The 12,232-nt window shown below is 44.5% G+C and overlaps 1 protein-coding gene across 1 annotated transcript in view; it reads right to left on the bottom strand.

Annotated features, from left to right (window-relative positions):
- Window positions 1-11,410, bottom strand: part of SOCS5 (suppressor of cytokine signaling 5) — a 69,811-nt gene extending 58,401 nt beyond the window's left edge. The window contains exon 1 of the mRNA XM_069955583.1: window positions 11,348-11,410. The gene's annotated coding sequence lies outside the window, so the exon portion shown is untranslated. The remainder of the gene's footprint in view (window positions 1-11,347) is intronic.
- Window positions 11,411-12,232: the final 822 nt, after the last annotated feature.

The raw sequence follows: 12,232 nt of genomic DNA, 5'->3' as shown, positions 1-12,232 counted from the left end.
ACAATATATGGTTAGAATCAAAAGCATAGCACACAGACCCTGGCGCTGCTATGGGGCCCAGGCCTGGTGGGTCTCTGTGCAATGCCCCCCATTCCCTATGGCATTGTCAGCAAATAAATTGAAATAAAGGGGAAACAAACCCCAGATGCTTCTTTATTGGGGACACAATCAGACGCTATACCGGAGGCCTATTGCCTTTTCTATGCCTTATCTTTAATGTATGTCAGTTATAAAATGGGGAATTTTTGATACTAGAATTGCTCAGAATGTTATTAACCTAAGAGAATTTTACAGTATCTCTTATATATAATGTGTCCAGAAAAAAGAAATGTTTTCAAATAATTGGTGTCAGAAAGTTAGGCAGATTTTTAATTTACCTCTATTTAAAAATCTTGTCTTCCAGTACTTATCAGCTGCTGTATGCCCTGCAGGAAGTGGTGTATTCTTTCCAGTCTGACACTGTGCTCTCTGCTGCCACCTCTGTCCATGTCAGGAACTGTCCAGAGCAGGAGAGGTTTTCTATAGGGATTTACTTCTCTGGACAGCCCTCATGACTTTTTGGATGGAAAAATGAAAGAGTCATGAATTTTAGAATGCAAGAAACGGAAAATGAATATGAAAAAAATGCAAAACCACATATTCACATGTTCAGTGTTTTTCCCGCTCCGCTATTTTTCTGCAATTTGGTCCGTAGTTGCATTCTGGTGCATCCAAATCCACGTCCACATCCGCATAAAATGTTGAACTGGTAAAAAAAATAATTGACTAATTTGCATTGATTTGATCCGCATTTTTAAAGGAAGGCACGGATGTGACATATGAGATGTCAGTGAAAAACACGGATCCCATAGACTATTAGCTAATTCGTCCCATGATCACATACGAGTTATGACATGTCCTATTTTTACCCTTCGCGGATCGTCTAAATAGACTCATAGGATTCAATGGCCCCTAAAACTGTCCGTGGTCACAATCACGGACAATTTCACAGAACGTGTGAATGCAGGTTTAAACGTTCGGGGAAAATATGATATGAAGCTATTCTAAGATAACCAGAATCCATCAAAACTTTGCCTGCCATAACCCAGTATCCCTCTACCACGGTTGCCAATACTCAGTCATAATAGAAACCATTGGCGACTGTCCGCAATAAAAAGCTTGGCTGGGTATATCCTTCACAAACATCCGTCTGTATAGTCCCACACTGTCCAGTCACACATGGCTGTAACCGGCTGACACCCGCGCTGTGTGTGATTTTATGAAATCTTTCCTCATTCAACCAGTTGTGTTCAGAATTAAAGTGAAGAAGTGACTTATCGTGTAATTGAGGCCTATTGAGAATGTGAGGAATGTAACCCTTCCAGTGCTGGAGCAAACACTACAACACAGACTGTATACAGAGTTATGAGGCTGACAATAAAACGGCAAGAGCTTGTCAGGACAATGGCTTTGTGTGACAGCAATATATCTACTGGACCCAGACACTAAATGTTATGGTCCCCATGGGCCGAATACCATAGTGACGCTGCAGGCTGCGGTAATGGAGACTGGAAGGTGCTTACTTCAGATGTTAAGATGGCTCACATATACAAGGTCCATAGAGTACGTGGTGGACTCTACTTCTGATTTTCTGAAAGAAAATCTAAAGCATTTAAAGCAGCTTTTTTATGTCATCTTTTTGCTGCAAATATGCAAATATATCAGATATGCAGGAGATTAAAAGGAAACTCCGACCCTTTACATTTTCTTTTATATATTGCTGCTCTTAGGCTGGGTTCACAGTGATTTTTTGCAAACCATTTTTTAACCGTTTTATGCAATTGACTTCCATTATAAAAATAAAAACCGGATCAAAACGGTCAATCCTTTTTTTTTTTTTTTTTTTATAATGGAAGTCGATGGAAAAATGGATCAAAACGGATGCACCTGTTTTCCGCCCTTTTTTTTGCATAAAAGGATGAAAAAAAAACGGAATGCAAAACACAGTGTGAACCCAGCCTTATATAGAGCATAATAAAGATCCTATTTTCACATTTTCACACGCCCCTAGGTTCTTCTGCAGTCACCCATTCTATATAGGAGCAGCAATATATTAAACATTTTAAAGGGTTGGAGTACTTTAAGGAGAGAAAAAAATGTTTTTTAAATAAACTGGTGCCATACAGTTATACACATTTGGAAATAACTTTTATTTAAAAAATCTCCAGTCTTCAAGTACTTATCAGCTACTGTATGTCCTGCAGGAAGTGGTAAATTCTTTCCCGTCTCAAACGGTGCTCTCTGCTGCCACCTCTGTCCATGTCAGGAACTGTCCAGAGCAGTAACAAAACCCCTTATAGAAAACCTCTCCTGCTCTGGACAGTTCCTGACAGAGATGGCAGCCGAAAGCACTGTGTCAGACTGGAGAAAATACACTACTTCCTGCAGACAGCACCCATATTATTTGAATATTTATCTTGTATCTACCTATCTATCTAATATATATATACACAGTGGTACCTTGGTTTAAGAGTAACTTGGTTTAAGAGTGTTTTGGTTTAAGAGCTCACAGTTTATGAAAATTGTGACTTGGTTTAGGAGCATTGCTTTGGTTTAAGAGCTCCTTGTACTGGGTGGGATGGGGAGTGGGGGTGGGGTATGGTCTGCATAGCGGGGTCTACAGCCCTGTACTCTGACCCAGAAAGTCTCCCTCATCTTCCAAATCATAGCAGATCCACTTCAGGCTGGGGCTTGCATCAGGGGACAGGACTGTGAGGGTAATCTCTCCATAGCTGTAACCCCTCTCTCCCCGGACAGAGAGCTCTGCATGTATGTGCCCACATCTGTCCTGCTCATTCCTTCATGCTCCCTGCAGTCTGTCCGCCCTTGTGTTTCCCATCTTCTCCATTACTGTACAGTAACTTATAATATGACATATTCTGCTGTTTCTGAATGTTTGTTTCATCTGTTTTACATGTTATTCAGAATAATAAATTATTATTTTTGGGGTGTGGAACCAACTACATTTCTATGATTTCTTATGGGAAAATTTGCTTTGGTTTAAGAGTGGATTTGGACTACAAGCGCGGTCCTGGAACAAATTATGCCCGTAATCCAAGGAACCACTATATATTTATATATATATATATATATATATATATACAGTGGCGTAGCTACCGACTGCCGCGACCGCCGCGTCCAGGCCCTCCCGATCAATCACTCTTGTGACCGCAAGCATTGTTTTGCTTGCGGTCACAAGAGTCCGCCTCCGTCTTCCCCCGGCTGCTGCGCGGCTGCCGGGGGTGTCGCGTCTTATCCCCGGCAGCGCGCATCCCAGAGCTCCCTGCACGCCTTGGGCCCTGACTTCCAGGAGCTCTGGGATGCGCGCGCTGCCGGGGATAAGACGCGACACCCCCGCCAGCCGCGCAGCAGCCGGGGACAGACCAGGAGGAGTGAGGATCAACGTGGGAGTGCGTTGTCAGGTGAGTTAAGTTTTGTTCTGTTTTTTATCAGCCTGCAGGGTGGGGGGAAAGAGGGGGGCATCTATGAGGGTGGGGGGAAAGAGGGGGCATCTATGAGGGTGGGGAGAAAGAGGGGCCATCTATGAGGGTGGGGGGAAAGAGGGGGGCATCTATGAGGGTGGGGGGAAGAAGGGGGGCATCTGTGAGGGTGGGGGGGAAGAGGAGGGCATCTATGAGGGTGGGGGGAAAGGGGGGCATCTATGAGGGTGGGGGGGAAGAGAGGGGCATCCATGAGGGTGGGGGGTAAGAGGGGGGCATCTATGAGGGTGGGGGGAAAGAGGACCATCTATGAGGGTGGGGGGAAGGAGGGGGCATCTATGAGGGTGGGGGGGGAAAGGGGACCATCTATGAGGGTGGGGGGGAGAGGGACCATCTATAAGGGAGGGGGGAAGGGGACCATCTATAAGCGGGGGGAAGGGGACCATCTATAAGGGAGGGGGGGAAGGGGACCATCTATAAGGGAGGGTGGGGGGAGAGGGGGCCATCTATAAGGGAGGGTGGGGGGAGAGGGGGCCATCTATAACGGAGGGTGGGGGAGAGGGGACCATCCATAAGAGGGTGAGGAGAGAGGGGGCCATCTATAAGGGAGGGGGTAGAGGAGGGCCATCTGTAAGGAGGGGGAAAGGAGGCCATCTATAAAGGGGGGGTGGGGGGAGAGGGGGCCATCTATAAGGAGGGCAACATGGGGGGAGAGGGGCCATCTATTTGGGGAAGCAACATAGGGGGAGAGGGAATCAGTAGTGGATTATAATAGGGGCGTTTTGGGCGGCAGCCCGGGGCCCTGAGCTCCTGGGGGGCCCATGACCACCCAAAAAGACTTATACTTTGAGTGGTGTACTGTCTCCTGGCTACACTTCTGCCATGATTTGCAAAAAAATCACTGTTTTTTTTATGGCAATTTTGCACAAATCAGGACATCATGACATTATCTATCCTGTACTATGAACGCCAGGCTAGTGCTGCCATAGTTACAGTGGGGTGGGGGGGCCAGGCCTGGTGAACAGCCCGGGGCCTATGGTAAACTTAATCCGCCCCTGGAGGGAATACACAGAGGGGGGCATATATTATTAGGGGGTCACATAGAGTCAGGGCTACCCACTAAATAAGGGTGTAAAGGGGCCAATACAGATGTGCAGTGTGTATAGAGATGAGGATGGTGCCAGTGTGAGGAGCCTAATATGTCTGTCTGGCAGATTCTGTGGATTCGTGGCTCGGAGAAGTTCTCATAACGGCCCAGGACGGATGGAGAAGATGAAAAGGAAAGAACTCCGATCAGAGAAGACGTCTCCTGTGAGTCACCTGATATAACTGCACTGTAATGTATATGGTGTATAGAGCCTGTGTAGAGCTGGGGCCACCTCTATATGACTGGATGAGGTGATTTAGTATACTGGATTTGGTCAGTAACAATATGGTGGTGATGGTAGTGGTTGTGGTGTGGCGGTAATGTTTCCTTCCTATATACTGGTATTACTGGTAATATTGGTCTCAGTATACAGGATTTGGTCGGTAACAGTATGGCGGTAATATGTACGGTGATAATACTTTCTCTTCCAATATGCTGGTGTTATTGGTAATATCTGTCTTGGTGTGTGTATATATATATACATATATATATATATATATATATATATATATATATATATATATATACACACCAATAGCATAACTTGGTCGTGAAAGGAGGGGGGGGGGCCAAGTTGGCCTCTCGCACCAGGGCCCAGAAGACATTAGCTACGCCCCTGTATATATATATATATATATATATATATATATATATATATATATATATATTAGATAGATAGAGATATATATTCAAATAATATGTATAGGTGCTGCCATTAGAAATTCTTTGTGAATAACCACGAGTTGTATTTGGTCACTGCAGGTCCTCCAGTCTTAAGATACAATACATGTAATAGAGCTGTAAGGTTGGACAGAAGTAGAGGTTAATGTGAGACTTGTTGATAATAAGCTACAGTCAGGTGATGGACGGTCAGCAGCATAAATCCTGACGGCTATGGAGCAGCGGCCCACAATTCATCATTCCTATGTAATGGGCTTTTGTTCTATTCATCTGGGCTAATTAGTACTTGGCTTAATTATGCCTATTGTGGTGTTAATTGTACGATCACCGATGATTTATTACCTCTGTACAGGTGAAAAACACATTTTGTTAGTCCAGGTTTCAAAGTCTGATTGTAAGAATGTGAAGGTGATCCTGTGTGTTGTCTGCGGGTAAATATTAGTATATTCTGTATACCAAGGATGACCCGCGGGTTGATTAGGATGGCCCTGTCACCTTATCTAGCAGTTATTGTTTTACTATGCTTATCATGTCACCCACAGTGACTTAAGGCCCTATTACATGGAACGATTATTGGCTGTATGCGGCCGATAATCGCCCTGTGTAATAAAACACAACGATTAGCTGACATCGTCTGAAACGTTGTAGTCGTTTGTTTTTCAACATATTGAAAGACAAACAACTTATAAAGCAGCGATCTGCTGCCATCGCCCCCCGTCTCTCACCCGTTCACTGCCGCTCATTTGCTCCTCACAGTCGCTCCCATTTAATAGGGGCTTTACATGCACATTCATCTGGGCCGAGGGTACGTGTGTCATACGTGTGTCAAAAATAAAATAAAGGTGTGCCGTTTGTGTTTGTGGGTGCTGGTGCATATAGAATATACAGACATTTTTTAAATGTAGCCGAGAGGCATTAGTGTCAGCCATAGGTGTGAGGTGCAGCAGCTCCTTTCTCTCCATGACCGTATTTTACTTTTCTCCCCTTTCTAGCACTACTCCTGGTAAGACCCATGTGACCAAAATTAGCAGGAATCACCTGTGCACACATGGTAAGTACCTCCTATTCTTCCCATTCTACCTCATTTTCAGTGGTGAGTAGTAAGAACTTGTTCACACTTGAGTTGCTTGGTGGCCGCTTTCTACGTTGGCGGCACCGGCTGGGTTTGAGGGGGCCCGTGGGGTTTGGTCCTGTGACGGGGTGGTTGCAGGGGCATTCCGTGGCCTCCCTTCCCTGCTTGCGCTCACTTTTAAGGGGTTGGCGGTCGCTGACTGACACAGTGTTGATTTAGTGTAGGGACTCTTGTGGGCCAGAGGACCTGCACGTGGTACATGAGGCAATATGGTTTCATCAAATTATATACCAACATCCTGGCGTTGGTTTTTAAATGTAACAGAGAGGGATTGGTGTCAGCCATAGGTGTGAGGTGCCGCAGATCCTTTCTCTCCATGACCGTGCGTATAGAGTCCCAGTGATGTAAAAATAGAACAGCTTTTTCTTCAATAATGCAATACACGCTTACAAAATAGATAAATCTTCACATAGACTTGTAGTGCTTGACCTTGTTGTGCTTGAGGAGGTGCTTGAGAGGAGAGGTATTTGTAGTGTTTAAGGAGTAGAGGATATGAGTGAGTCAGAGGAGTGCCAACCCAATATAGCTGTGTACTCTGCCAGAACCTGAAGATATACTCTGTAGTGAAGCTTTTACTTGTAGTTGTGTTTAGACTTTGGTCTGACCACCTTCTGTACTACAAGCCCCAGTCGTAGTTATCTAGGTGTAGCTAAGTTTCCGGGGGGGGGGGGGGGGGGGGTCCCAGTTACCTGCACTGCGCAATAGGATACGTAGGCCTTCAGTGCTGGCTGCTTTGTCCTATCGAGACTAGTTTATCTTGTACTCAGGATACTGCCCTGCTCTTTGTAGACAAGTTCTCAGCGTGGGTTAGGGTGTTCCATGGTGACATCTCCCTTTAAAGTGCTTAGCACTGCATAGTAGATAAAGTAGAAGTTGTAAAGGAACTGGTTGTCTCTTGCGGCAACTATAAACTCTTGTGACTAGACTGCACTGAACTGACTTTGTTTCCCTGACAGGGACCCTGGCAGCAGCCAGGCCCTGGCTTAACTAATAGTCGTTTTTTGCGTTTGTCTTCTCTGAAAATCTGCCTAAAACTGAACTGCACTTCCCCCACCATGCAACTCCACCTACAGAGGCCTGTGAGTGGTGGGAATGAGTGTGTGCAGGAGAAAGGAGAAAAGAGATAGGGTAAAAGTAAAGAGCACCTCCTATTGGTCAATAACAAACACATGGTATACAAACATTAACCCCTTACTGACTTTAGCTGTGCACAATGATAAGAGCATAAAAAAACTGGCACCTAGTGGAGAAACTTCAGGATACCACATCACCACTTTAACCTGAAAGAAAAGGCTTTTTGACAGGTGCACAGGAGAGAGAAAAACACCCATGGTGTGATACCACACAATTATTATTTGATATTAAAATGATCACATGGTTTCCTACTTCTGGGATCTCTGTAAATTATTTGAAATCACCTCCTAGGTTCCGTTTTAAAGGGATTGTTCAGGATGCCAAACACCTAGCTGCTTTCTTGTCAAACAGAGCACCCCCCCCCCCTCCCCCCATCCTCTGGTTGTATTTGGTATTACAATCCAGGCCCATTCACCTCAATGGAACTGAGCTGCAAAACCCCAGCCCGGAACCCCTTTAAAGGCTGGTTTTAACTTTCATACAATACAATACTGTGTAACTCCAGGATTTATGTAAAGCTGAACTATTATTGTGGTCAAGATACAGAAAAGCAATGAGGAATCTTGGAGAACCGGTGCCACCTCCAGACTTTCAGTTTTATGGAGTTTTAAGCCTCAGCAATCGAATTACTATTTTGGATAGTTTTCTTTATCATTGTAGCCCACGTAATACCGCCATATAATGGCAAAACTATAGTCCCACATAATGCACGCATTACCCAAATAATACCGCCATATAATGCCAAGACTATAGTTTCACCTAATGCTCGCATTGTAGTTCCCAAACCTGCAATTCTTTACCCAAATAATACCACCATAGGCTAGGTTCACACTATGTAAAAATGACTTCTGTCTTTCATAATAACGGCCATCATTGTGCAAATAACCACTGTTATTTAAAAAATAGCGGACGTTATTTGCACAATGATGGCCATTGTTATGAAAGACAGACGTCATTTTTACATATTGTGAACCAAGCCGTATACTGCTAATAATAACAAAATGATCATTATATCCCTGATCAAACATACAGTGTATCTATAAAAGGCATAGATGATTTTTCTATTAGAAAACTGCATTTTAGTCATCGCTGTTAACCCTTTGATCCTTAGCCTTACTGTGGACCTGCCTGTTTGCTAACACTTCAGCTGTACAACTGCTGTTCTGTCACCTTGACAGATATAACTCCTGTATTTCGTATACACAGGGCCGGCGTCAGCACCCGGCTTACTCAGACAAGAACGCCTTAAGGGCCCCCACCCCGGCACTTGCCCAAGAAAACCGGGGGCTTCCCCCGGAATGCAGGGCCACCAGACACCCATGGAGTGATGCCGCAGCCTTCCCCCTGCCTATTCCCAGTTTCCTGGGGACTGTACTGGCAAATTTAGGCCTCGGGTATGTCCCAGTAAGCCACACCCTCATTCCAACAACTGCTGCTGGCATTAGCCTGAGTGCACAGGGCCTGAGGAGGAGAGAGAGGCTGTACAGCAGAAAGGATGGTAACTCATCACTGCAAGTTGGAGGTCATCCAGCTTTTCCAACATCTTGTATAGTAGTCAGTATAATGGAGGTCACCCAGCTTTCCCAGCATCTTGTATAATGGAGATCACTCAGCTTTCTTAGCACCTTGTATAATGGATGTCACCCAGCTTTACTAGCATCTTTTATAATGGGGTCACCCAGCTTTCCTAGCATCTTGTATAATGGGGTCACCCAGCTTTCCTAGCATCTTGTATTATAGTCAGTATAATGGAGGTCACCCAGATTTCCCAGCATCTTGTATTATAGTCAGTATAATGGAGGTCACCCATCTTTCCCAGCATCATGTATAGTAGTCAGTATAATGGAGGACACCCAGCTTTCCCAGCATCTAGTATAGCAGTCAGTATGATGGAGGTCTCCCAGCATCTTGTATAGTAGTGAGTATAATGTAGGTCATCCAGCTTTTCTAGCATATGGTATAGTAGTCAGTATAATGGTAGTCACCCAGCTTTCCTAGCATCTTATATATTAATCAATATAATGGTGGTCACCCAGCTTTCTTAGCATCTTGTATAGTAGTATAATGGAGGTCACCCAGCTTTCCCAGCATCTTGTATAGTAGTCAGTATAATGGAGGTCACCCAGGTTTCCCAGCATCTTGTATAGTAGTCAGTATAATGGAGGTCATCCAGCTTTCCCAGCATCTTGTATAGTAGTCAGCATAATGGGGTCCCCCAGCTTTCCCAGTATCTTGTATAGTAGTCAGTATAATGAAGGTCACCCAGCTTTCACAGCATCTTGTATAGTAGTCAGCATAATGGGGTCCCCCAGCTTTCCCAGTATCTTGTATAGTAGTCAGTATAATGAAGGTCACCCAGCTTTCACAGCATCTTGTATAGTAGTCAGTATAATGGAGGTCACCAGGCTTTCCCAGCATCTTGTATAGTAGTCAGTATAATGGAGATCATCCAGCTTTCCCAGCATCTTGTATAGTAGTCAGTATAATGGAGGTCACTCAGCTTTCCCAGCATCTTGTATAGTAGTCAGTATATTGGAGGTCACCCAGCTTTCCCAGCATCTTGTATAGTAGTCAGTATAATGGAGGTCACCCAGCATCTTATATAGTAGTCAATATAATGGGGTCACTCAGCTTTCCCAGCATCTTGTATTATAGTCAGTATAATGGAGGTCACCCATCTTTCCCAGCATCATGTATAGTAGTCAGTATAATGGAGGACACCCAGCTTTCCCAGCATCTAGTATAGCAGTCAGTATGATGGAGGTCTCCCAGCATCTTGTATAGTAGTGAGTATAATGGAGGTCATCCAGCTTTTCTAGCATATGGTATAGTAGTCAGTATAATGGCAGTCACCCAGCATACCTAGCATCTTATATATTAATCAATATAATGGCGGTCACCCATCTTTCTTAGCATCTTGTATAGTAGTATAATGGAGGTCACCCAGCTTTCCCAGCATCTTGTATAGTAGTCAGTATAATGGAGGTCACCCAGCTTTCCCAGCATCTTGTATAGTAGTCAGTATGATGGAGGTCACCCAGCATCTTGTATAGTAGTCAGTATAATGGAGGTCACCCAGCTTTCTTAGCATCTTGTATAGTAGTATAATGGAGGTCCCCCAGCTTTCCCAGTATCTTGTATAGTAGTCAGTATAATGAAGGTCACCCAGCTTTCACAGCATCTTGTATAGTAGTCAGTATAATGGAGGTCACCAGGCTTTCCCAGCATCTTGTATAGTAGTCAGTATAATGGAGGTCATCCAGCTTTCCCAGCATCTTGTATAGTAGTCAGTATAATGGAGGTCACTCAGCTTTCCCAGCATCTTGTATAGTAGTCAGTATATTGGAGGTCACCCAGCTTTCCCAGCATCTTGTATAGTAGTCAGTATAATGGAGGTCACCCAGCATCTTATATACTGTAGTAGTCAGTATAATGGGGTCACTCAGCTTTCCCAGCATCTTATTTAATAGTAAGGGTCTGTTGAAAGCTTTAACAATGATGCAACATGATTTGCTATACCAAGGGGCCCACTAAGGCTCTGTCGCCCAAGGGCCCACAAAAGCCTGGAGCCGGCCCTGCATATATATCTGTAAACATAAATAGCTCCAGCGTTTTTGATTTTTTATAATGGAAGTCAATGGAAAAAACGGACCGAATGCATGCACACAAATGCATCCTTTTTTTTTTTTTTTTTTTTTTTGCATAAAACTGATAAAAACGCAGTGTGAACCCAGCCTAATGACTGATACAAACAATTGTACAGAGATCACTTACATGCATGATTTACTAATACATGGATGATACAGAAGACCTTATAATTTCTCCCCATTTCCCTGTTTCCATATCCTGACAGCCATTCTACCATTGGGTCCTCCGCGCTGGGTTCAGCATCCATAGACTTCTGCCACCTTCCACATCTGCTATTTATAGAGTGACGGCGCAAGCCTCGTCCTGTCCTGTACATAAAGGGATTTAAATAGAATATACTGGGTGCACGTGTAGACGCTACCTAAATGTACAGGTTTAGCAACCAGCTGGGAGCAGGTAATTATATACTGGGCTGGAGTCTACACTGAACACAATGATTACATGGCTTGCACTTAACTATATGGCTGGGGTAGCGTGATGCCAAGCGATGACTGGCACCATTCAGCCCAATCTGATCACAGCTCCTGGGTCTATCTAGATCGGGGGTAGGGAACATTGGCTCTCCATGTGTTGCAAAACTACAACTCCCATCATGCCTGGACAGCCAAAGCTAAAGCTTTGGCTGTCCATGCATGATGGGAGTTGTAGCTTTGCAACAGCTGGAGAGCCAGGGTTCTATACCCCTGATCTAGACTGAAGTGACATTGGGTTGGTACAGATTACGACATATCTGTACGCTGCGGTATTACGTAAGCCCCTCTGCAAGGAGGGAATACACAATAGGATTGTAATTGCTGTCGGGGGACTATGCTGCAAGCTCATGTAATGAATGCGATATTATCCATCCAAGGAGATTGGGGACATTAACAAAGAGCCGGGGGATCCCTTATGTGTGCACTTGACAGCAGATTTGCATTTCTGACTATAATGAAATGTTTGGGGGATTAACACATGAGGTGTGAAAGGCTGTCATCATTGCCATGGCTAGTAATCATGTAAGAAAGGGTGATG

This window comes from Dendropsophus ebraccatus, chromosome 15 (assembly GCF_027789765.1).
Source record: "Dendropsophus ebraccatus isolate aDenEbr1 chromosome 15, aDenEbr1.pat, whole genome shotgun sequence".
NCBI lineage: Eukaryota > Metazoa > Chordata > Amphibia > Anura > Hylidae > Dendropsophus > Dendropsophus ebraccatus.
This window is presented reverse-complemented; position numbering and strand designations above follow the sequence as displayed.